The sequence below is a fragment of the Bos indicus x Bos taurus genome, chromosome 5 (genome assembly GCF_003369695.1).
Source record: "Bos indicus x Bos taurus breed Angus x Brahman F1 hybrid chromosome 5, Bos_hybrid_MaternalHap_v2.0, whole genome shotgun sequence".
NCBI classification, from domain to species: Eukaryota; Metazoa; Chordata; class Mammalia; order Artiodactyla; family Bovidae; genus Bos; species Bos indicus x Bos taurus.
Genome location: NC_040080.1, coordinates 14,925,578 through 14,952,511, shown reverse-complemented (window position 1 = coordinate 14,952,511; position 26,934 = coordinate 14,925,578). Strand labels below are relative to the sequence as shown.

The 26,934-nt window shown below is 48.7% G+C and overlaps 1 long non-coding RNA gene across 1 annotated transcript; it reads left to right on the top strand.

The window, feature by feature from the left end:
• The first annotated feature begins 1,354 nt into the window (after nucleotides 1-1,354).
• LOC113892337 lies at nucleotides 1,355-23,106 on the top strand. Its single transcript, XR_003511026.1, has 3 exons — nucleotides 1,355-1,691; nucleotides 9,567-9,713; nucleotides 23,021-23,106. It is a non-coding gene; the product is annotated as an uncharacterized LOC113892337 (long non-coding RNA).
• Nucleotides 23,107-26,934: the final 3,828 nt, after the last annotated feature.

Here is a 26,934-nt window from a genome sequence, read left to right as displayed (position 1 = left end):
AATATACAGATCATTGTGTCATGCCCTCAAGGAAGGAGACGAGGATCTAAAAACTGTACAGATCCTTCGATCGTGAGACAGAGATATGCTTCATGCTGGTGTTCAGACCTCCCTGAGTGGCCATTCCTGATGACATCTTTCTACCAAGGAAGGGACAGGGGAGTGCCTTTTTTAGCCCAGGGAGGAGCATCCAAGATCACAGGATGCCAACATAGACAGGAGTTTTTGCAACAAAACCAGTTAGTCAGGACATCAAAAGATTACTGTTACTTAAAGAAAACCGGACATCTCAAGGGATTTAGTGCTTTCTATGTGTGAGAAGATGCAAGAGTCTGGGCTCGCTGAAATCATTTATTTGACATGCACCTTAAACTATCTGGAAAAGACTCTGAATATGAGAAAGATTGAGGACAGAAGGAAAAGAGGGTGAGATGGTTGGATGGCCTCACCGACTCAGTGGGCATGAGTTTGAGCAAACTCTGGGAGATGGTGAAGGACAGGGAAGCCTGGAGTGCTGCAGTCCATGGGGTGGCAAACGGTCGGACACGACTTAGTAACTGAACACCAACAATTAACTATCTGGTGTTGGTGACCTCTGCTTTCTCATCCTGAGTTCCCTGAGGGCCCACCATTGGGTTGGCTATAATATGAAGGCTTGATGGCTGCATCATCCTTTGTTTACTGATACAGCTGGCAATATTTTTCATTCATAATCCATACAAGATTTCAAGGATTATTGAAACCTTAGTAATAGTGGTAATCCTTTATAGTTTATCTTCTTTCATCCAGATGAACTCATTAAGTTTATGAAACACATTACATTTGTTACAAAACAAACCCTGGGATATAAGATACCTCATTACTGTGTATCTAGCTCTTTGCAACCCCAGGGACTGTAGCCCACCAGACTCCTCTGTCCCTGGGATTCTCCAGGCAAGAATAGTGAAATGGGTTGTCATTTCCTTCTCCAGCGAATCTTTCCAACCCAGGGATCAAACTCAGGTCTCCTGTGTCTCCTGCATTGTCAGGTGGGTTCTCTATCTGCTGAGACATCAGGGAGCTATCTTTGAGCCCACACAGTTACTACTCCCCTCCTTATTTTTTAGTAGAAACTGTTCACAAGGATGTTAAGCAATCTCCATCTAACTCTCTGAAAAGTTAGAAATATAATTTCAGCCTTCTGATTACAAATCCAACGGGATTTCCACTCTGCCTTACTGTCTTCCACATATTCTTTGCAGTCTATGAACATGGACAGTAACCACGCCAGAAGGGATAGACCGAGGCATGAAATTCTCTTGAAGGGCTTATAGCACTTCCAGTGACCTTGCAAGAGGGTGAGGGAGAGGGCACATTTGACAGACAATGTCTCCAAACTTAGAGAAAAATACTGCATTTAGTTGCATTGTCACAAATAGCTTGTCATCGCTCTGAAGCAATCATGTGACAATAAGTCATCCAAGTGTGCTCCGAGAGAGAACTGGGTCTGGGCATCCCAGACCAGTAAGGAACTGAATTGTCTCATTGTGTGGGATGCCCAGGCTGCAAGTCATTGGCCTAAAACTAGACCCAGGCACACCCGCCCTTGCCATCTCTGGATTCTTTGTTTATGACATTCTCTGATCATCTTTCGTCCCAGCTATTGATGTTGGCTGAAGTCCTGGAAAGCCCTGTGTTCTTCAATGAGGCATGTAAGTCCTGCGTGATGTGTATTTGAGGGGCACTTTTGGCTAAATTAAGCCTCTTTTTAAACTGTATTTGTTGTTGTGTTTAAATCTTTCTTGAAACTAGAAAATAACTTCATGTGTACTCTTAAGGTAGCCACCTTCCTGACTTCAGGAAATGGAAAAATTGTAGTGGTCCCAATGCAAATTTGGCTCCACAGCTTTATTGGATCCACCCAACAAAGTCCATCTACTGGCTCCAGGTCATGGTGCAGCATTTCTTGTAGGTGCTGAGCGAGGAGTCCAGGCAGCTAGAGTTTAAAAGGCCTGAATTCTCTCAAGACTTTCAGGGAAAGGTTTTTAAAGACAGAGTGAGAGATGGGGGTTGTGGGAGTGTGATCAGCTCATGGACCTTCTTCTGACTGGTGGGCAGTGAGGTCACTGGGAGTGAGCATCCACCTCTGGTTCCACCCCATCTGGGGTCTATGCGTTTGTGGACAGTATGCAGTTTGCTTCCCCCACCTGCTAGGGGTTTCAGTGTCTGCAAAACAGCTCACAGGATTTGGCTCAGAATATTATCTATAGCCCTTGAGAAGGAACTAAAGGTCCTTGACTTTCTTCAATGGCTTACCTGTTATTATTGTGTCTTGTTTGACTGTTTTCCCTTTCATTCTGCCTTTTTCTCACTTATCTGATTAAATTTACCTTTTGCAACTCAGGGAAGGTCTAGGAGGCTAAAGTTTTTCTACAGACATGAGGCAGGCAGAGGACATGAGGGGAGGGGTCTGTTCTGGGAAGATCTCATAGGGTCCAGCTTGGTTACAGAGGTATTTGCATTGGGGCTGCTTTGATGACCCAAGGACCTTGAAGATTATAGAAGTAAAGTGAAAAGGGAATCCTGCGTCTCCCTGCCCATCTGCCTCCTGTGCCTTCTTCGGCTCCTAGTCCGAGTTTCTTGCACAGTAGCAGCATCCTCAAAAGCAGTTGATGCTTTTGAACTGTGGTGCTGAAGAAGACTCATGAGAGTCCTTGGACTGCAAGGAGATCAAATGAATCAATCTTAATGGCAAGCAACCCTGAATAATCATTGGAGGGACTGATGCTGAGGCTGAAGCTCCAGTACGTTGGCCACCGGATGCAAAGAGCCTATTCACTGGAAAAATACATTTCCTGATGCTGGGAAAGATTAAAGTCAGGGAAAGGGGACCACAGAGGACAAGATGGTTGAATGGCATCACTGACTCAGTGGACATGAGTTTGAGCAAGCTCCAAGAGATGGTGAAGGACAGGGAAGCCTGGTGTGCTGCAGTCCATGGGGTTGCAAAGAGTTGGACACAACTGAGTGACTGAACAATGACTCCATCCACCCCTGCCCCCATTTGACTCCCTCCCACTGCATAAGCTCACAGGAGGAGAACTGGGAAAGCAGGTGTGGTCTAGAGGTGATCCAATGAGGAATCGCACTGGGTGAGGCAAAGCTGAACAAAAACGGGATCTATCTGCTCTACTTCCCAGGTATTCGTGGCTCATGGGAAAGTGAGCACCATCTGGGTTTTTAAACGTGGAGGAGGAGGTGCCCGGGGAAGAGGAGAGGGTTCCTCAGACAGCCCCACGTGTCCCATTCCCAGAGTGAAATTCTTGGAAGCATTCTCTTGAAGCAGGACAGGCGTGCCTGAACTGGAACTCTGGCTCCTCCAGGGACAGCTGCCTGGACCTGTCACAGCACCGGGCACTCAGGCATGTCCCCTCCACGGCTCCCCCAGGACAGTCACACTAGGAAACACTGCCATCTGGTGGGCATTTTGCAGTTTTCCCCCTTTTCCAGGCCCCCTGCCAAGGAATGGGGAGCATCTCAAAACTGCTGAAAGGGGGAGCCTTGGAGCCTCCAAGGTCTTCCAGACCTTCCAAGGCTGGCTATCGTCATAGCCCAAAGCTCTCTAGGGTGTGAGTGTCCAGGGCTACCGCCTGAGGTTCTGGGCTGTGAGATCAGAGTGTCATATACTCAGGCTCTCTCCTGCCACCCTTCCCCATTCCATGATACATCCCACCTCTGTGTCTTCCCCTCTGTGTCTTTGCCTGGGAAGTGCCCTCTTCCCAAGGCTCTGACATAGGGACCGTTTATTCTTTAAGGCACAGCTCACTGTCTCACGGTATCCCAGCCCCCAGCCTTTGCGCCCTCCGATTTGATCCGCCTCACCCTTACACATCCTGCAAGTCATCTTATGTTCCTGTATCCTCTCTCCACGCAGGCACACGGCTCAGCAGTTAGAAGGCGCTCAGTGCAGAAATATCGTATGACATCCCTTATACGTGGAATCTAAAAAGAAATGATACAAATGAACTTACTTATAAAATTGAAACAGACTCACAGACCTAGAGAAATGAACTGGGGTGGAGGGAAGGATGGAGGGGAGGGATATTTAGGGAGTTTGGGATGGGCAGGTACACACTGCTATACTTAAAAAGGACCTACTGTAAAGCATAGGCGACTCTGCTCAATATCAAGTGGCAGCCTGGATGGGAGGGGAATTTGGGGGAGAATGGATCCATGTATATGTATGACTGAGTCCCTTCACTGTTCACCTGAAACTATCACAACATTGTTAAAATAAAAATTAAAAAAGAAAAAAAGAAGCTCAGTGGATGACTGATGTCCAGCTTACATCCTTCTAGTTACGATAAGCATAGTTCTTGAATTAAACTCTGGCTGCACCCTACTCTTAGTAGCAGAAGAAGAACTGGAGACCCTCTTTAAAAAAAATGTTTAATGAATGAGAGTGTGCATTTTATTTATTTCTTCACCGCATCATGAGGCATATGGGATCTCAGTTCTTCACCCAGGGATTGAACTTACACCCTCTGCACAGGAAGCGTGGAATCTTAACCACTGGACCACCAGGGAAATCCCCAGAGACCCTCTTGATTCCATTTTTAAAGATGAGAGTGCAGGCAGGGGCTTCCCAGGTGATGCTAGCGGTGAAAAACCTGCCCGCCAGTGCAGGAGACATAAGAGACATGAGTTTGATCCCTGGGTGGGGAAGACCCCCTAGAGAAGAGAATGGCAACCCACTCCAGTATTCTTGCCTGGAGAATCCCATGGACAGAGAGGTCTGGCGGTCTACAGTCCGTGGGGTCGCAATGAGTCGGACATGATTGCCAGCTACTTCACGACCACATGTTGACCAATGAGAATTTCTTGATTCCAATGCCCACTTGCAGTTACAGAGTGAGAACTCAATAAATATTTGTCCAAAGGAAAAAAAAAAAAAGCCTACCTAATGTGGACAACCACATTAGATGAGGGAACGTGGGAGCAGTGAGCCGCCTGTGGAAGGTCCCTGAGCCTCAGTCTGCTCCGTGCTGGGGAGAGTCCACAGGGGGCGCCTCTGGGGCTCTCAGCACCAACCCCTCCCATCTCCTCCTAAACAAGCCTTCCTGCGTGCTTGCCCCTCTCTCCTTGTCTCTGTCTCTCCCCATCTCTATCTCCCCCATCTCTCTCTTTCTGTCTCTCTCCATCTCTGTCTCCCTCTCTGTCTCTGTCTTCCTTATCTTTCTGTCTCTCTGTCTCTCTCTACATCTCTGTCTCTCTGTCTCTCCCTGTCTCTTTCTGTCTCTCTGTCTCTCTCTCCCTATCTCAGTCTTCCCTATCTCTCTCTTTCTGTCTCTCTGTCTCTCTCTACATGTCTCTCTCTCCACCTCTGTCTCTGTCTCTCCCTGTCTCTGCTTGTCTCTGGTTCTCTCCTTCCGTCTCTGTCACCCTGGCTTTTCTTTGGAGGACAGGCCATGTGTCCTGTCCTCCAAAGTCTCTCTGACAGAAAGTCAGAGAGACAAAGTCTGACAAAGTCTGACAAAGTCTCTCTGACAGCTGAGGGTCCCAGGCAGGAAGCCCCACCCTCATCTGTGCAGGCTGAGGCCCCTCTGGTCTGTGTCTGGGAAGAGAGCATGTGGGGCAGTCCTCCCCCACAACCCTGAGAGCCCGGCGGGTGCTCCCCGCCCACTCCTCCCCTGTAAGTAGGTCGCTGCTGCCAGATCCTCGTGAGGCCGGCTGCTGAAGCATCCTCAGGCCAACGCAGCCCGGCTGCTCCAGCGCCTGCTGTCTCTGTGCCAGTGAGCAGCCTGGGGCAGTGCAGAGCAGGCTGTCTGCAAGGCCACCTTCAGGCCAGGAGCAGGCAGAGGGGAGGGCGAGAGGAACCCCAGTGCCTGGGGACCTGCTTCAGGCCCCAGAGGCACCATGGTGTCCAGAGACCTCATCCTCAGGTCTTCCTCATCCTCAGATGTGAAAGGAGAGGTTTAACCACAGCTTAAACTGGAGAAAGTCAACTTCCCTCCCATTCCTCCCTGTGGCTCTGCCCAACCCACCCTAACTCCTTGGCTTGGACTCAGCATCTGAGACGTGTTGTCTGCTCAGGGTCAGGGAGCTAGGAGCCCCACAGGCTTCAGGCTTCGAGCTGGGGTCCTGGTACGACTCTCAGAAGGGGCAGAGTTGCATGGGGGGCTCCGCATTTAGGGACCTGGGGTTTGAATGCCACCTGGTCACCCCCTTCCTGCTGGACAGTGTGGACATAATCACAGTTTTCATTTCCGGGGGTTATTCAGAAAATTAGATGAATATGTGAGGATTGTTATTAACATCAACTACCTTATGGGGCTCGCTCAGTTTTAAATGAAATACATGTGACAATGGAAAGCACAGTGTCTGATAAACAAGACTAGTCAACAAGTGTTCATTCCTTTCTCACCCATCTGTTACGTAGTTTGGCCACATTACAATTCCAAGATGATGACAAAGGTGGTGTTATTTCTATGTACTCACGGTCCAAGGCACATAGCAGAAGCTCCATAAACGCTTGATGAAACGGAGAAAAGAAAAAGGAAGAGAAAAGAGAGGAAAGAAAGGCTTGCAATTCTAAAACGTATTTTGAAAGATGAAAACAGAGTCATTTGTCAATCACACTATCAATGCAATGTATTATTAACACCATATGAAAGAATCACTGTGCATTTTTTAAAAGCTCCATCAAAAGGCAACTCCTTTGTTTCTAGCTGCTGGAAGGAAGTGAACCAGGAGGCTCTGATTTCTGTCCCACTGGCTCTGTGATCTGGGTTTCCAGCTCAGCCCTTGGCCTCCGGCCTTGTAAGTCCTATCGCCTGGGGGCAGGAGGGGACCTCCGTCCCCAGGAGGCCCACTCAACCCCAGATGTTCCTGTGCTCATGAGACCAGACACCAGAGGGTGTGAGAAGAGCAAGACTGGCCAGAGGAATCACACACAGGTCAGAACTTGGGAGATAAAGCCTCTGCCTGTCTCCTCACACTGGCCGCAGTCAGCAGGGTTGGCCGGGCCCACCCGCTGAAATAGCGACTGCCTGGAAACTGTCACCCCCATCCCCCGTCACTGCCTGAGTCCTCCAGAACTCACCCCTCCAGAGGCACAGAGTGTCAGGGCAAAAATGACGAAACACCAACTCAGCTTAGAAAGGGCCCGAGTTTTACAAAGACTTCTGCAGAGATGCCCAGCAGACAGGAGCCTCTGGAAAGAAGAGGGTCCCTTCCACCTCACTTTGGGGTCTGCAAACCAAGGCCAGTGTGATTAAACACTCTGGGACAGAGATGGGACCCAAGTCCTGACATTTTCCTTCTAAGTTTAAAGTCACACGATTCCCGTAACAGTGACAAGAATACACGGAATTTCTGTAGTTCCTCTCCCTTGAAAGACCTCAGAGATTTTAATTCTTAAACATTTTTTAAATATTTATTTCTATTCATGTGTGTATTTGGCTGCTGCTAGGTCTTATTAATAGTTGAGGCATGTGGGATCTAGTTCCCCCACCAGGAATCAAACCCGGGCCCCCTGCATTGGGAGCACAGAGTCTTAACCCCTGGATCAACTAGGGAATTCCCTTAAATATATTTTTATCCTCATACCCTCTCTAGTGACTAGGGAAGGCCACAGCCCCGTATTTTACAGACAAAGAGAACTAAGGCAGGAAATAGGATTTGACCAATTTAAGACTCAAGTATACATACAATTTTGGTATTTTCTGTGCGGCCTTCAAACCACCCTGCACCTCTCTTTAAATGGGGTTTGATGGTGGGATTTTCCACATATTCCATCTTTTCTCACCCATAAACTTTGAGTTCTGAGCCCCTAAAAGGCAGCTCCAGTGAGTTATTTGTTGCCCAAACCTCCAGGTACCTATAGGGGAGGAAACGTTTTCCTTGACTCCATTAGGGTCCTTGGCCGGGTCTGAAAATTGACCTAGTGAGGATAGATAAAGAGTTGACGGCATACAACTTTCATGGAATTTTTACATGTCCATGGGAGCCCCCACAAAAGAATGAAGACTCAAAGAATCAACCAGAACAGGAGGCTTCTAGACAAAGAAATGAAGCATTGTAAAGAGATGACAAGGCAGAGCAGTCTGGGCTCGGGTAGCAAATGGTAAACATGTAATGGGAAGAGAGGAGTTTTAGAGGGTTTGCATGTGCACATTTCTTGCCCCAAATTCCATCGCAATTGATAAGAATGTCTTCATCCTTCTGGTCCGAGGAAGGCATTCTTCACACGGGAGATTCCAGATGACCCATTTCAGGGAAGGAGGGAGAAGAGGGAAGGTCAGAGGGTTCCTCCTGCTTCTTGTCTTTTTCTCAGACTCCTTGAGTTTAAGATGTTCAGCATTCCCAAGGGCCCTATTTTGGGGTTGTGTGCCCTGAACCCCATCAGAAGCAAACCAACAACTACAGACATGAAAGATTCAGCCCTTTCAGCCACTGTTCAGATGGGAACTCGTCAAACAGCAAACAAATCATGACACAATGGCTTGAAGAAAGCATATGAGGATAAACTTTCTATAACCCCCCAGCAATTTTCTCTGTATTAAAAATCACTATCAGAAAAGGAAGCCCTCCTACTGTGTTGGTGGGAACGTAAGCTGGCATGGCCACTAAGGAGAACAGTATGGAGGTTTCTCAGAAAACTAATTAAAGAGGCCATATGATTCTGCAATCCCACTTCTGGGCATACATCTGGACAAAACTGTAATTCAAAAAGATATTGATACGTGCCCCCTATGTTCATAGCAGTACTATTGACAATAGCTAAGGCATGGAAGCAACCTAAGCGTCCATCAACAGAGGAATGGATAAGGAAGATGGGAGATATAGATATATATATGCAGGCTGCATATGTATACATATATATGTGTATATGTGTGTGTGTTTATATATATATATTATGCAGCCACAGGACAGAATGAAATAATAGCATCTGCAGCAACATGGATGGACCTAGAAATGATCATACTAAGTGAAGTAAGTCAGAAAAATAAAGACACACACCGCATGAAATCACTTATATGTGGAATCTAAAATACGACACCAATAAACTTACCTACGAAAGAGAAACAGACTCGCAGATACAGAAACCAGACCTGGCAGAGGGGGTTGGAAGAGGGAAGCACTAGGAGTCTGGGGTTAGCAGATGCTAACTATTATACACAGGATGTATAAGCAACAAGTTCTTACTGTATAGCACAGGGAACTGTATTCAATATCTTGTAATAAACCATAATGGAAGAGAACATGTAAATGAATACATGTAGGTATAACTGAAACATTTTGCCATACAGAAGAAACTAACACAATATTACAAACCAACTATACTTCAATAAGATAATTTTTTTTTTTAAAGATGGGGCTGTATAATTGTCACCCTTGGTCTCTGAGTGACTGGGATGAACAAAGCCTGTGCTGTCCCATGAAGGCCATGTAATATCAATAAGAAAGAAAACTCTGCTTAAAGATTTTGGGATCTGAGGGGTTATCTTGTTTCTGCAGCACAGTCTCACCTATTCTTGCTGACGCATGCTTCCTATGAATGTTTTACTGACCTCACAAATTCACAGCACAGAGAGGGGAACCATAAACTAAAATGCTTCTCGTGTGAACCTGACTTCCTTCTACCTGACTTGGTACTGCTGCAGCTGCTACGAGAAACACCATTCACTGCGGCTCCTGGAGGTGCCATTCCTGTGGAACACGACGTATGCGAGGTAAATAAAGCACTCCACTTTCTGTTTTTACTTCACTGATTTTCAGGTTACTGGAAATAATCCTTTCTATTTGCAAAGCATTTTATAGTTTTAAAAGCGCTTTCATTCAAAACATGTCCTTTATGAAATAGTCACAACCCTGTAGGGCAGATAGCAGTCACTTTATTTTAAAATCAAAGGGGTTGAGAGCCCTATAGTTTAAGGGATTGTGTGAGGGTGCCAGTTAGTAAGCGGTAGAGCTGGATTTGCTCTTTTGTCTGCTGGCTCCCAGTGTGGGACTGAGTCAAGCACGCCCTATTCCTGCAGCTCCTGACTCTGACAGAAGCTTCGTTCTGTTTTCTTGTTGTTGTTCAGTCGCTCTGTCGTGTCCGACTCTTTGACACCCCATGGACTGCAGCACACCAGGCTTCCCTGCCCTTCACAATCTCCCAGAGTTTGCTCAAACTCATGTCCATTGAGTCAGTGATGCCCTCCAACCATCTCATCCTCTGCCCCCCTCTTCTCCTTTTGCCTTCGATCTTTCCCATCAGCAAGGTCTTTTCCAACGAGTTGGCTCTTTGCATCAGGTGGCCAAAGTATTGGCACTTCAGCATCAGTCCTTCCAATGAATATTCATGGTTGATTTCCTTTAGAACTGACTGCTTTGATTTCCTTGCTGTCCAAGGGACTCTCAAGACTCTTCTCCAGCACCACAATTTGAAAGCATCAATTCTTTGGCACTGAGCCTTCTTTATGGTCCAACTCTCAAATCCGTACATTCCTTTTGTTTCCATCTACTGCAAGGAGATCCAACCAGTCCATTCTGAAGGAGATCAGCCCTGGGATTTCTTTGGAAGGAATGATGCTAAAGCTGAAACTCCAGTACTTTGGCCACCTCATGCGAAGAGTTGACTCATTGGAAAAGACTCTGATGCTGGGAGGGATTGGGGGCAGGAGGAGAAGGGGAGGACAGAGGATGAGATGGCTGGATGGCATCACTGACTCGATGGACGTGAATCTGGGTGAACTCTGGGAGTTGGTGATGAACAGGGAGGCCTGGCGTGCTGCGATTCATGGGGTCGCAAAGAGTCGGACACGACTGAGCAACTGAACTGAACTGAACTGAACTAATTCTTATCAGGTCTCTCTTAAGCGCAGGCACTCTGTACTGATCAGCTCCTCATCATTTTTGGTTTTCTGCAATCTGATTGTTCAAAAGACAGTCCGCTGGCAGAAACCATCCATCACACACCCTTAGGGCAGTGGAGCCACCCTGGCTGGTGCGTCCAGAAGAAACTGTCATCCTCTAGCTTGATAAATTAGAGGTTGACTATCTGGTCAGCCCTGAACTCCCAGCACCCTGCCTTGGTTATCAGTCCTGGCCCTGATCTTGAAGCGGCTGACAGCCTGGGCTCTGAGTCATCTCACACTTGGACTTGGCGAAGTGACTCAACTATATGAAGTGTGGGGACAGTGAGGACCATATTACTTCTCACCTCCTCTCCCCAAACCTTCAGGAACTGTTCCTCTTCCATCACACTCCATCTGCTTTTTCTTTCCCCTCCACGTTTCTGTGTCTGCCCCTCTGGGAAATCTTTTGGGTTGATCAGGCTTCTTTCTTTAATAACTGGCTTTAAGCAACTGAAATCTCCCTTTTCTGGGTCCCTGAGCCCTGAGATGTCAGCTGGGCTAGGGCTGAAGGACTCAAAACTTGGAAACCCTCCTCCATCTAGGGTCTTCAAGTTGACATAGAGAGAGGCCTCCTCCACACTCCCCCCACTTAGCACACTGGACCCACGTTGTAAAGTGTAAAGGAAACCACCCGTGTGGTTCCTGTGGTTCCTAATCTCTCCCATGTATACATGAGGTGACGCTTAACTCAGTCTTTGGAAGTAAATGTCATCAGGGGCCCACACTTGTCTTCATGTCACCATAGAGACACACCTGGCAAACAGAGAAGGAGGGCCACGTCCATCTCTCTAGGACCTGCTGCCAGGACCGCAGCTCCCCTGAGGTCCGTGTGCCTGACGCCCATCACTCTCCCAGCAAACCCGAAGTGGTCGGTGCGGCTGATTCTCTTCAAGAATCACGGCCGATGCTGAGTCCCTCTCCTGGGAAACAGACAGCTTTCAGGGTGACCTCTGGGAGACCCAGCTGCTTTGCTGCCCTCAGGAGCTCAATCTCAAGGCTGGAAAGAGCAGCAGGTCAGAGAGGGAGGGAGAGGAGTTACTTGTGAGAGAGGCTGGGACCTGACACCCTTGGCTGCAAAGCTTGCACCTGGACACATCTCTCCTCCAACAACAGAATACAAAGAAACTGCATGGGACTAAAAATAACCATGTGCCTAAACAGTTGGGGCAAATTCTGGACCCAAAAGATACAAAGAGACCCAACAAATGCACTGTCACTTTTGAAGAGCCTGGAGCCAAAACAGGGGATCAGGAGCAAAAGTAGGGTCCTACACAAGCCCCCAGCACACAACACCATCAAGGGGTGGGCAAAGCAACCAAGCCACCCCTCAGGCCTGACCCCTGGACACACCCCTACCCTCACCCAAAAGAAGGAAAGGCTCTCCGCCTCTCAGGAAGTGGATGAGCAAGGGAACCTGCTGTTCATTCTCGCCCTCTGCTGCTGCAGCTGGGGTCCCAGTAAAGGCTGGCCTAAATTTCTTTGCTGGTCTCTAATCAATTTCTATTGATTAAGGAGGCCAAAAACCCTAGTCGGTAACACCCCCAAAGAAGCATCTTCTCCTGCTGCTTCTTTCCTCCTTCTTCCCAAAGCTCCCAAAGCTGGAGTTGGGTCACTGAGTCCTTTGCAGCCAGGGGTGCAAATAGGCAGGTCCTTTGTCCTAAGGTCCCTTTGTAGTTTCCAGTTCCAGCTCTGACCTACATGACCAGGTAAGAATCCTCCCATGATATACCTACCTGGCACAGTTGACCTGTCTTTTGTGTTTTTCCACACATCCAATTTCACATAGATTCGTATGTTCATTTGATCAATGTCTTTCTCCCCATTAGGCTAAGCTGCTTGAAGGCAGAGACCAGCCAGTTTTCCTTACCTGGCAAAGAGTGGGCACTCAATAAATATTTGTCGAATGGATAAATTAATCTTTTCTGCTGACATTGCAGGAGAGAATGAGCTTAAGCTCTGGCAAGAAGGATTAGCTCAGTGCTAGCTCTGGAGCTGGGCTGCTTGGCTGTAAATTCTGACTCTACCATTTACTTCCCATGAGACCTTCTGCAAACATCCCCGATCTGTTCACTGCCTGGTCCCAAACGGCCATAATAGCAGTACCCGCTCCCGCTCGATACAATTGTTTGGAGAGCTGCTTGAGCTAACCCATGTGACTGTTTCAAACAGCTTCTGGGAAACGGAGATGTTCAGTCGACATTCGCTAACTCCAGCCTACCTGCCGATGGTGAGACATGCCTTTGATTTTGCCTTTTGCAAGACACAGGAGAAGCATGATACCTTACACTTATTCAAGGAGGCAGTCTTGAGAGTTAAGACAAAAAAAAAAAAGATGCTCCAACTATAATTATTCAATGAAGATCCTGGATATCTAGAGATGGTGATCTTGTAACTAGAGCCAAGGGCAGGGTTACCATAATACAGATAATGAAGATTGTTGATGGAATCAGGATGGAAGCTGTGGGGAAACTCTGGTGGTGAATAATTGGCCACAGGGACCTAGGGTCTAAAGAGATTCAGTGGGCATCCCTGGCAAAGCCCATTTTAAAGATATTTTTGCTGTGGGCCATTTTTTAAGTCGTTATTGAATTTGCACAATATTGCTTCTGTTTTATGGATTTTCTGGTTTGTTTCTGGCATACGGGATCTTAGTTCCCTGACCAGGGATCAAACCTGTACGCTCTGCACTGGAAGGCGAAGTCTTAACCGTTGGCCCACCAGGAGAGTCCCAAAGCCCATTTTATTAAAAAAAAAAAAATCTTCTAGATTTGATGAATTGAGATTTGCCCTTTATCACAAGCTCAGAGCTCGTCCAAGAAAGGAGTGTCCAGGTAAAGCACACGTGGTTAGGAGGACACCCAGCTACCTTTGCTGTGTATCCTGGGCGTGTGACTCAACCTCTCTGAGTTTCAGCTTCCTCATCGGTAAAGTGGGAATGGTAACGGGACACCAGTTTGCCACTGTAAGGATTGAATATATAATAGCCCACAACAACACTCCGTAAGCGTCAGGACTTAAAGGGATCAAAAAACACCCCAGGCTTGGAGCACAAACCTCTCTCGAGTCAATGGACCAACGATGGTCCGTTTTTCCTGAAAGGGAGATCATCTGAAACGAGAGTCTACATAACATCACAGGTCATGGACAGACGTTGGGTCTCATAGTTAAGGACCTAGAATGGTCCAGTTCAGAAGGCTGGTGATGAGGAGGTCTGAGGAAAGACCCTATGAAGGGGCACAGAGTGTGAGACCACCCCAGGGCCCTCAGGTAGGGGTGCCGTCTGGTGGAGCAGGTGGCCATCTCTGGGAGGTCCTTCCTCGCTGGAGTCTTCAGGCCCAGAGCGCACCTGCCCTCCAGCTTCCCAGCTCCAGGTGCACAAGTTTTCACACCATAAGCTCCTTTTCTGCTTGAATCAGACAAATTCAGTTCCCATCACTTGCAACAAAGAGTTGCAACTCCTAATGCAGACTCCCCAGACCTACAGTCAGGACCACTAGGGAGAGGCTCATGAATCTGCATCTTGGGAAGCATCCCAGGTCATTCATACATCCTGCAGTTTGAGACTCCCTGCTCCTCCTGGACTCTGAGACTGCAGCCAGCTCTGATACTCTCTGATGCTGTGGTTCTTTGGTTGTACCAACTCCTGGCCCTGCTCCATGCTGCCTGATCCCTCAGGCAGTCTTCAGAGGCTGAAGCCCTCTCTCTGATGAGGAGAGAACAGGGAAGCAGATGGCCCAGACTCCCCCCAGCCTTCTCCACACGCCACACTCATTTCTGCCCTGAGTGTGTCACCTGACCCTGGGTGCTTGCTTGTATTAATCCATAGTTAGAGACTGGACATCTTCTTTCTTGGTAAAAAGTAACTGCCTTTTCCAGGAGCCCTGACTACATTGTAGGGAGAAAAAATCATGACATACTGACTGTACTTTCTGGACAACTTTCCAGCATGAGATAAGTACGATGTCATGGAATATGGGATGTTGATCTCCCATTAAAAATAAGCACCATCTTGCCACCCAATGGGACAAGGGTAATAAATTCTGTTCTACAGCATCCAAGTTGTTTCTATACTGCTCTAGCATTTTGAGCAAGAGAGCAATGATGTATTGCACCCCTCTCCCCCAGTGATGGCAACACACTGGCATATTTCCCTCCAGTGCAGCATTGTGTTGTGTTTGGCTCTGCGAGCCAAACTGAGCCACCTTGGACATCATGGTGACGCCCTTGGCCTGAGAGAGTCACCCACAGGCCCATTGGGAGCCAGGAGAGCCCCTGGGAAGGGCAGGACTGCCTTGGCTATGTTGAGGTGGGGGGTCTTCAACAACTGTGCTGAAATGGAGATAAGTGGAGAGGGAGGGGATTGTTCTCAGTCAGTCAGGATGCTGAGCTGTCTCACGCCTCCACCGCTGCACAAGCTCACTGCTGGTTCTCTGTCCCCAGATCTCCTGGGGGACAGTCCTCCTAAAAATACCACTGTCATCAGGTTTATTCTCCCTCCCCAAACCTGCACAGCTGCCCTCCCCCCTCCCCAAGTGTTAGATGGTTTCCAAGCCCCACATGATATGCAAAGCCTACCCGTACCTCAACACCTCAACTCATCTTGAATTTGGCTCTAAACTCAGTTAGTCAGTTCAGTCACTCAGTCACGTCTGACTCTTTGCAACCCCGTGGACTGAAGCAAGCTTCCCTGTCCATCACCAACTCCTGGAGCTTGCTCAAACTCATGGTCAAACTTGAGTCCAAACTCAAACTCGAATCAGTGATGCCGTCTAAGGATCCCACACACCCACTCCAAGGATCATAAACTTTCTGCTCCAGCAAAGTGGGCCATCCTTCTCTTTCCCATGCCTGCCCCGCATACTTACCTGTGGGCTCTCACTACCAGGCTATTTCCTGCTACTCATCTCTACTTTCCCCAATCTGGCCCCTCCCTCCAACTCTCCAAACTCAGCTTTTGTATTCAAGATGCCTCTTCCTTGCTCCACTTTGACCCCCGCCCACATGGATCATCACTCCTCTGGGGTCAACCCTTGACAGCCTCGCCCCCGGCCCAGTGGAAAGGAGCGCTCAGTCTGGAGGCGGAGAGCACAGGTTCAGACCCCACTCTGGCAGTTCTTAGTGGTGTGGTTTCTCCAAATACTGTTGACTCTACAACTGGAAAAGTTATTTCTGCAATCGAGGATCGGGTAATAAGACGTACCCCAGGAGGCATGGCACACAGTAGGCGCCCAGCAAGGGGTGATGAGCAGTAACAATAGCGCTTTGGAGTGTGAAGTCTCATCTGTATAGGGCTGGTGGTGCGCTTGGATTTTGTTTTCACTATGCACCCCTCCCCATGGGGCTTAGCTGCCCTTCTGAGTTCTTGAAAAGGACTCAGAGCCTATTTCCTGTGGTCTCTGGGGGTTTGTGCAGTGAGTTCACTGAGTTTTTTTCCAGGAAAAGAGCTAAAAGAGCTTTGTACTCAACGGACAAGCCAGCTTCACAGAGCCCAGATGAATCCTACTAACAGTCTGAGGATGAACTCAGCCAGTGCTCCTGAGACAGGAAGGCCATTGAGAGTTCCGTCCTCATCAAAAAGCCAAAGCTTTCTCTACTGAGTCGCCTGAGGACACCAGCAGCTTGCTAAGGAAACCACTGTGTTGTCAAAACACATCTTGGCTTGCCCTGTCGGAGGTGTCTGCCGACATCTCAGGGAACAGCAGGGCAAACTCTGGGAACTCAGTGCTGATAAGTGATTTGTAAATGGCATGTAGGCTCCAGGGTGGGGGACCTCGTACATGCAAGTCACCTCTGTTTCCAAGCAATGGAGGCTTATGAAACCTCCAACTTTCACACAGAAGCTCACGTACCATATTCTTAAACTTATAAATAGTAAATATGACTATAAATCCCCTGTCCTTAACATTACCACAGTATAAAAAATTGCCCCTATACTAAAAACAATTTCTTATGTTTTTAAAGACCCATAATTTTTTTAATTGATTGATTAATTCCACATCCCTTATATATGTGGAATCTAAAAAGAAATGATACAAATGAACTTACTTATAGGACAGAAGGAGACTCACAGACTTAGAAACCGAACTTATGATTGCCAGAGGGAAGTATTGAGGGAAGGGATAGTTGGGGAGTTTGGGATGGCCATGTACACGCTGCTGTAATTAAAATGGATCACCAAGGAACTGCTGTATAGCACAGGGAGCTCCGCTTAATGCTATGTGGCAGCCCGGAGGGGAGGGGAGTCTGGGGGAGAATGGATAAATGCATACGTATGGCTGAGTCCCTTTGCTGTCCACTTGGAACTATCACAACATTGTTAATCGGCTCCGTGTTCAGTTGCTTCAGTGGTGTCCAGCTCTTTGTGATGCTATAGACTGTAGTCTGTCTGACTCTTCTGTCCATAAGATTTTCCAGGCAAGAATACTGGAGTGGGTTGCCATGCCCTCCTCCAGGGTTATGCCTCAATATAAAATAGAAGTTAGTTTTGTTTTTTTTTTCTAAAGACCTATGAAACAAAATTGGAAAAAAAAAACATACATTTTTCAGTGTCCATACCATATAAATTCCTCCTGCTGCCCACGGCACGGGGTGGTCCAGGTGTAGTGTCAGGACAGGGTGATCACTAATTCACAGCAGAGACTTAATCCTCGGGTCTGCTCTTGGTATTTTCCCAGAAAAGATGCAATTAACCATGCCTCGCAGAGGGTGGCATCAGAGAAGCCCCTTCAGAGCCCTCTGTGTGGCTCTGCAAAAGCCCAGGTCTGCCCTGGTGGCCTCCAGCTGACCACATCTGGAACCATTTCCCACTGGAAAAAGCCACCCAGATAGAACCGCCTGTCCCCAGGACTGGGCCCAAGGATGTGGCCATGGGGGGCACAGGGAGGGTGGGTCCTGATTATCCAACAAGAAGGGTCAACCTGAGCCAGGGAAGCACCAGCTCAGCAGCGGGCATCACAACCTTTTTTTTTTTTTAATGACACGATATTTCAACAAAATCATCAAAGAAAGTATTAGCAGGTTTGGGAACTCTCTTCAATGTATATTTCAGTCATTCTTGTTATTTAGTTGTAAGTTGCGTCTGTCTCTTTTGTGACCCCATGGACTGTAGCCCACCACCCTCCTCTGTCCATGGGATTTGCCAGGCAAGAATACTGGAGTGGGTTCCTGACCCAGGGATAAAATCCGTGTCTCATACATCGGCAGGTGGATTCTTTACCACTGAGCCACCAGGGAAGCCCCCATGTTTCAGTTAGTCCTGTTTTTATTTTGAATTACAGATCAGAAAGCATCACACTGTTTTCTCTGCTTAGGACTTTACCCATATATTACCCAGTCCTGGGCTAGGGGGTGGAGACCCATATTATATGGACTGGAATTTTTATTATTGTTGTTTAGTGTCTTAGTCGTGTCCATCTCTTGCAACTGTAGTCCACCAGGCTCCTCTGCCCATGAGATTCTCCAGGCAAGAATACTGGAGTGGGTTGCCATTCTCTTCTCCCGGGGATCTTCCTGACCCAGGGATCAAACCCACATCTCCTGCATTTCAAGGGGACTCTTTACTACTGAGCCACTGGGGAAGCCCAGGGAATGGGGTTAAGGACATGGATTAACACCATAGGGGTCCCCTAAAGTTTTACAGGGGCCTAGGCACCAGCATCTAGCATGGCACCTGGTCATCTGGGGACTGAGAAAACCCCCAATGGCCTGATTGCCCCTGGCCCTGCAGGCACCACTGCTGTGGGTCAAGCATCTTGGGGACCCAGTGGTCCCCCTGAAAATGACAGCAGAGAATGATGGAGAGAGACTGTCCCCTACCACTCTTACATCACTTGGGTAACCATTCAATTCATCTTCCAGACGGGGACATTGGGGGAGTGAGACAACTGGAGTGTCAGAAATACCTGATAAAACATCATTGATCAACCGCAAGTATACAGCGGGTATCCTGGCAGGTGAGATGTAGAGTCACCCTATCCTCACCAACATCTTTTGGCCCAGTGACAATTTCCCCAGTCTTCCATTTCTACCCTTCAGTCCATCTTCTCTCAGCTCCTATTCTGGCTCTTTCCTGGTCTCTTAAGTGAAGTGAAAATGTTAGTCGCTTAGCTGTGTCTGATTCTTTGTGACCCATGGACTGTTGCCCACCAGGCTCCTCTGTCCATGGAATTCTCCAGGCAAGAATACTGAAGTGGGTAGCCTTTCCCTTCTCCACGGGATCTTCCTGACCAGGGGTCAAACCCAGGTCTCCCGCATCGCAAGTAGATTCTTTACTCTCTGAGCCATCGTCTGAGCCACTCCCCTGAATCCTCACCCACAGAGTGTCTCATCTTTCTACTGCCAGGAGTCCCTGTTCAAGTGAAATGTCATCACCCATTTGGACTATGAAGGCAAGGTGACCTTGGAGCAAAGCAGGGTGACCGCAATTGTCCAATGAAGTCCCGCAGCTCCCTGGCTGCCCCAGAAGTGTCTGTATCAAGGATTTCAGTGCCATCCCCCAGAGGGAGTGTATCTGATTGCACATCCAAACAGCCTGCCAAGGTCTTCACCCAGCTCCCTCCCTACAGCAGCTGCCTCATCAGCACATCACATATGGAGATAATGATGCCAGCCTGTACATCCAGCAGCTTGAGAGGGACCTAATTTCATGGTCCAGGCAAGTCATCAAAGAGGGATCAGTTCAGTCCAAACAGCATTTCCTTGAGTGCCTGCTGTATTCCAGGGCCGATTCTAGGCACTGAGATGATTAGGAAGATGACGAACAAGCCAGTTCCTGCTCTGAGGGAAGAGTGTGAACTGGGGTGGACCAGAGGTTGGGAAGCAACTACCCCATGGGGCAAAGTGTGTTTATGATAAGAGCTCCAGAGAAGGGGACAGTGCCTTGGACTGCACGGGCTGAGGATGGCCCCTTGAGGAGCAGACATTGGAGGTGTACGTTGAAGGATGAGTAGGATTTCAATGGGTGAACGTAAGGCAGGCATTCCAAGAGATAACTGATGGGAAGCCAGGCCATTGGGGTCAGATGCCACCGTGACTCTTTCCAGAGTAGATATGAAGTGCAGGTGTCTTCAGTGGTAGATAAGGTAGACAAAGGAGAGTCTGGAAAGGAAGCTTTAGCATCGCATCCCTGATAGCTCAGTTGGTAAAGAATCCGTCTGCAATGCAGGAGACCCTGGTCCGATTCCTGGATTGGGAATATCTGCTGGAAAAGGGATATGCTACCCACTCCAGTATTCTTGGACTTCCTTTGTGGCTCAGCTGGTAAAGAACCTGCCTGCAATCCAGGAAGACCTGGGTTCGATCCCTAGGTTGGGAAGATCCCCTGGAGAAGGGAAAGGCTACCCACTCCAGTTTTCTGGCCTGGAGAATTCCACAGAGTGTATAGTCCCTGGGGTCACAAAGAGTCGGACATGACTGAGCCACTGTCAGTTTTTTCATGGGAGGACTTCAAAAGTCAGGCTGAAGGGACTGGATTTATTCTGTTTAGGAACACAAGAGTGACTGGACCGTATCAATTGTACTCTGGGGAGATTAATAGGGAAGCCATATGAGTCTGGGCTTCCCTGGTGGCTCAGAAGGTAAAGAATCTGCCTACAGTGTAGGAGACCTGGGTAGGGAAGATCCCTTGGAGAAGGGAATGGCAACCCACTTCAATATTCTTGCCTGAAGAATTCCACGGACAGAAGAGCCTGGCAGGCTGCAGTCCATAGGGTGGCAAAGAATGGAGCGACTAATACTTTCACTTTTCATGTAGAATGGACCAGAGGCAGACAGTGAAAGCAACACAGAGGGATCAAGAGGAGGTAACTATGCCATCTCAGACCATTTCAAATTGGTGTCGAGGGATTTCCCTGGAGGTCCAGTGGTTGAGACTCTGCACTTCCATTGTAGGAGGTGTGGGTTTGATCCCTGGTTGGTGAACTAGGAGCTTGCATGCTGTGAAGCATGGCCAAAATAAAAAACTGGTGTCAAAATGATGTGGACTTTATAGGTGACTTTACTACAACCAAAGAATAATAATAAATAATAATAATAGCATGTCACTAAGGAGAGAAGAATAGACGCATAAACGCTGTCAGCTGTCCAACCTGGACATTCTTGCAACTGGATGCCTTGGCCACCTAAGCACAATTGGGACCACTCGTCTCCATTTCCCAGATGACAGCTTTTTAAAAACGCAAATTGTTACAGGAATAGAAAGTTTAATCAGCTGGGGAGGAACAAACGCAAGTGTGCACGGGCATCTTTTCTGTGTGTGTTTCCTGTGACTGGCATGGGTCACCACGAGGACAGGCATCTTTTCTGTGTGTTTCCTGTGACTGGCATGGGTCACCACGAGGACAGGCATCTTTTCTGTGTGTTTCCTGTGACTGGCATGGGTCACCACGAGGCACCCATCCAGGTTCGAGTCATCTCAATTGTTTACAAAACAAGTCACTGGGCAGCTGTTCGCACTCCTTAGAGCAAACCTGCTGTCTAAATCCTCAGTCTTGGTATTGAAACGATTTGGAAATTTCTGATAAACATGACATTGCAACTGTGTCGCTTCACCAGCTCTCAGAAGTTTCCAAAGAGCAGGTCTTCCAATATAACACGATTTATAGCATCATCAAAACATGAGGCCTCAGACTCCCAAGAGCAGCCCTCATATGCGGCAGAACACAGATCACTGAAAACTGCAGACTTAAGTGAAAGTGAAAGTCACTCAGTCGTGTCCGACTCTTTGTGACCCCGTACAGTCCATGGAATTCTCCAGGCCAGAACGCTGGAGCGGGTAGCCTTTCCCTTAAGAAATAAAGGCAAAGCTCATTTTTTCAATGTCAAACCCAAGGTTCAGCAAGATCACTATCAGGTCTCATTGTGGGATCACCTGGCTTTGATCTATTACCAGCGAGACACGAGGCACCACGTGCTGTGAGCTGGCCACCTAACCAGAGAGACTCAAGGGACAGAGAGACAAGTGACACAGGAGGGCTGCAGGAGTTGACAGAAGGCTCCCGGGGGCAGGAGGGTGGGCAGTGGGGAAGACGTAAGATTAATACGCATTAAATGATGTTCTCCCGTAGTCAAACTTATGGTTACTTACTGGGGGGAGAGATAAAGTGGGAGATTTGGATTGACATGTACATACTGCTGCTGCTGCTGCTGCTGCTGCTAAGTCGCTTCAGTCGTGTCCGACTCTGTGCGACCCCATAGACGGCAGCCCACCAGGCTCCCCCATCCCTGGGATTCTCCAGGCAAGAACACTGGAGTGGGTTGCCATTTCCTTCTCCAATGCATGAAAGTGAAAAGTGAAAGTGAAGTCGTTCAGTTGTGTCCAACTCTTAGCAACCCCATGGACTGCAGCCTACCAGGCTCCTCCATCCATGGGATTTTCCAGGCAAGAGTACTGGAGTGGGGTGCCATTGCCTTCTCCGATGTACACACTACTACATACAAAATAGATAACTAATTAGGACCTGCTATATAACACAGGCTTAGTGTTACTTGCTCAGTTATGTGTAACTCTTTGCAACCCCTGGTAGTATGCCAGGCTCCTCTGTCCATGGGATTCTCCAGGCAAGAATACCAGAATGGATAGTCATTCCCTTCTCCAGGGGATATTCCCAACCCAGGGATCGAACCTGTGTCTCCCTCACTGCTGGCAGATTCTTTACCGTCTGAGCCAACAGAGAAGCCCATACCACAGGCAACTCTATTCAATACTCTGTAACATCCTATATAAGATAAGAATCTTAAAAAGAGCCTATACATATGTATATATGTATATGCATAATTGATTCACTTTGTTGTACAGCAGAAACTTACAGCACATTGCAAATCAACTATACTCCAATTTTAAGAAAATGTTTTTAAATAATGCTCTCTCTCCTTCACTTTGCTTCTGAGATCACTTCTCCCAGGAGTCCTTGTCCAAATAACTCCCTTGGGCTTAGATTAACCCCTCCCCCAAAATCTTTAAGCACAACCACACTTCGAAGGGACATTTCAAGCTGGTTTTCTTTGGCTTTATTTTTAGCTTTGTTACCATTCTCACATTCTTGCACGTGTCTCCTCGTGCATAGGCGGGTGTCACCTGCCCACACCTGTCTCTGAGCATGCTGAGGACAAAATCGGTCTTCTTTCTGTCCCCACTGCAGCATCCAAGACCGGCCGGTTTGTGACAGCAGATGCCAGACCTCTAGAGGAGGCAGAGGCGACTCCCCCGGAACACAGAAGTCTCACAGGCAGGAAGACACAGAGAACACGGGGGTGGGGGTGGGGGGGGGGCAGGGTCAGGGAGGGGGGGAGGCCTGGAGCTGGCCTCGTGGGAGGTCAGCACTTCCCTCCAGCTCCTTCTGAGCCCCATTTCTCCGTGTCTCCCCAGGGAGGGCTCATACACATGGAAGAAAGACCTGGTGCCCACCAGTGAGATCCCAGAAGGAGCAGAGAGTGTGGGCAGACTGAACGGAGACCCTGCTGTCCTCCAGGGCCCTTTGGTCCTGAAAGATCCATGGAGGAGCCACTCGTGGGGTCCAAACCAAGGGCCCCATCCAGTTGCGCGTGCAGCTCCATTCTGAACTTCCTGAACGCTCTGCACACAGAAATTCGGCTTTCCCCCCGGGGTTTCTTCTGGACCCTCTGCAGCCCTTCGTAGCTTTTTCCATTCCTGTTCCTGGTGGTAGAATAGTCAGGAGAAACTCTAGCCTCCAGGGCTTTTGGCTGCCCTGCCCCCACCTCCCGCCCTTCAGTCCACGGCCAAGGATGACTCCTGCTGATTTTTTGGCAAAGGCTCCAAAACATCTGCTGGGTCTCCTGCCCGTTGGCTGAACAACCAAGGGGGTCATCATCTAAGGGCCTTTGCTTGTCCCCTAAAATTTTTTAAAACTCAGATTGGGACCCATTGCCAGCCTTCTAGCAGAAATTCACAAGGCGTCTCCCTTGGGGATGTGGTCCTCTGTGTTTCTTCTGGGGCTGCCACCGGGAAGGCAGAGGCCGGCTCCTGCTCCAAGCTGGTGAGTGGCCCATGGGTGTCTCCAGGGGAAATCTTGGTGTCTCCACCCCCACCAGCGCCTGCCTCCACCCCTCTGCAGGATAACAGACGCAGAGCCCCTGCATCCCCGTCCCCAACTCTTCACCTCCTCTTATGTCTTCCTCCACCTCGAGCATTGTTCATCCTTCTCTAAAGCAGCACGTCACTCTCCCGGTTACAACGCTGTCCAGCTCCTCCTTGGCTCTTGTGTGTTAGTTGCTCAGTCGTGTCTGACTCTTTGCTCTTCCTTCTATTTAAAAGTGACTCAGTGCTCAGTGGTGACCTAAATGGGAAAGAAATCTAAAAAAGGGGGGAAGGGTATATGTATACATATAGCTGACTCACTTTGCTGTACAACAGAAACTAACACAATGTTGTAAAGCGATTATGTGTGTGCTTGGTCGCTCAGTCAAGTCTGACTATGTGAGACGCTATGGACTGTAGCCCACCAGGCTCCTCTGTCCATAGGATTCTCCAGGCAAGAAAACTGGAGTGGGTTGCCATTCCCTGCTCCAAGGGATCTTCCCCACCCAGGGATTGAACCCAGGTCTCCCACATTGCAGGCAGATTCTTTACCAGCTGAGCCACCAGGGAAGCCCATAGCGTGGTGCCTGCCCCTTAGTAAATAATGTTGTCAAATAAAGATTTAACAAATGAATGGAGAGATGAATTAGTGAGCGCTTTAAGGACACTAGATTATAAAGGTTTTTGTTTCCCTCCTGCTTGCTCATGGGCGCTAGGCCATGGCACTCCCACAAGTCCATTGCTCACACGGGTTGACATTCACAGCAAATGCAGGTTGAGTGGAGTCAAATCAAATTGGAGGAGACAGATCAGGGTTTAGTGAGCACGGCTGGACACCCAGGAGGCTCCCCACACCTAGCCACCCAAGTAAAATAGATACAAATGAACTGACATGGCAGGAACCTGCCTCGGGAGGTGGGATGGCCATGGGGAGATGGGGCAGGGGCGGCGGGGGTGGGGGAGGAGGGGAGAGGGGGGAAGTCAGCTTTAATGAGAACAGGGAGCAGACAAATCCAGCCAAGGAGCTGGGGAGACGATTCCAGTCCCAGTGGGCTTTATGGTGACCTTGGTTGAGTAAGGAGCCTCTTCCCTCTGGGCCTCAGTCTGCTCATCTATAAAATGATTAGAACCCACCAGATGATCTGTAACATTCCTTCCTGCCAAAACATCGCCTGCTGCAAAGTCTGACATTAGAAGTCACCGGCCAATTAAAAAGGAAACTGGCAAGTGTCTTGCTCTGTCCGGAGGCCTGTGGCTGGAATGGATTCATACGTTTCCCTCCATGCACATCACACGGGTCCTGTCCCCCGCAAACTCAGGCCCATCTCTACAATAGGAAGAGGCAGCTGAAGAGGGCCAAGGTAAGGAAGGACTGCCTCAAGGCTCCCAGGGTGATGTCACACCCAGGAAAACACGTAGGGCCAAAGGAGGAGGAGGCTATGCCCTGGCCCCTGGGCCCCCTCCACCAGGTGCAGGGGGAGAAGCCGATGCCCAGACCCCTGGGCAGGATGTCCAGCTTGGCATTTTCTTCCTCCTCCCTAGAAATAAAGCTGTCCCACAGCCACTTAGAGAATCCTAATGTTCAAAGGGAGATAGAAATGAGCTCCAGTCTTCGATGGTCTGGGAAACCCCAGCCTGTGATCCCCTTCTTAAGCCAGGGCTGGCATTTGCAAGAAACGCAAGTTCAGTGAAGGAAAATCAAATCAGGGAGCCAGGTCCAGGCTTCACAGCCATGCCTGGATGCCCAGGAGGCGGCCGTGGTGTGACAGATAAATGGTTATGACAGGGAAATACAGCTCTTGAGCTAAGACTGGTTCTAACATTTTTAAATGACTACATGTTCAATGATTATATAAGTATCTACAACAATAGCTTCAATTTTGCCTTTTGGACTACGAAGCTTAAAATAGTCACTATCTGGCTCTTTTCAGAGTTTTTGCCAATCCCTGCTTTAAATAATTGCTGAGTCCTTCTGCCATTGATAAAATCAGGACTCCTACTATGGTCCGCTCCTGGGGAGAGGCAAGTGTGTGCGCATGCTAAGTCATTTCCATCATGTCCCACTCTTTCCAATCTTACGGACTGTAGCCCGCCAGGTACCTCTGTTCGTGGGATGTCCCAGGCAAGAATACTGGAGAGGATTGCCATGCCCTCCTCCCCTGGGAGAGGCACCAGCCTGCAACCCTGGACTCCATCCCCACATGACAATGATGTGGACACGGTGGCCATTCTCCAGCTCACTCCTCCCACCCACTTCCCCCAATCCGAATGTCCTTCTCTCTACCCAGCTACCCTTCAAAGTTTCCAGAGGCCTGTCTCTCTCTATTCCTCTTTGGCCCTCCCACTCCTGACCCATCCCACTTCATTTTGGAATCAGTACAAGGCACTTGATCACCCTCTGTCCTGCATGACTTGATCTGTTGAACACTGATTGCCTCTCCAATGGGACTGGAAGCAGATGAAGGCAAGGACAGCATCTTAATACACATCCCAGGATGCCCAGCATGCAGAGCAGCTGTAGAGCAGATGTTCGCTGCTGAGGTCAGGCCCAAAGGAGAGCACGCCAGGGTCACACTCAGTGTGCATGGGCTGCCATCTCTGGAGGGGGCCCTCTACACCCAGAGAGACACTTTGCTGTGGCTCCTCCCCGCCAGGAAGTGCTTCCATCATTAACAAGAGAATAAGTCACAGCCTAACCCCACAAGAAGATTTCCCAAGGGCTGGTCTTCTGTTTCATTTTCCCTCCAGGGAGTACTCCAGGCAGGGAAGGTCAGGGAGCTGGGGCTTTAAAGCATAAGACTTTTTCTTTCTGAACCTGTCCTTGATTAGGGTTCACCCAGCATATGGGCAGGAGAAGAAAAAGTAGGTGGTAAAAAAAACCAGGGCCACATGCTCTGCAGGAGAGCAGCTGTCCTTAGATAAAGGCACCACACCGGTCCATCCCTGCTGGGCAGGTGTGTGCCAAGTCGCGTCAGTCATGTCCGACTTTTTGCAACCCTACAGACTGTAGCCCGCCAG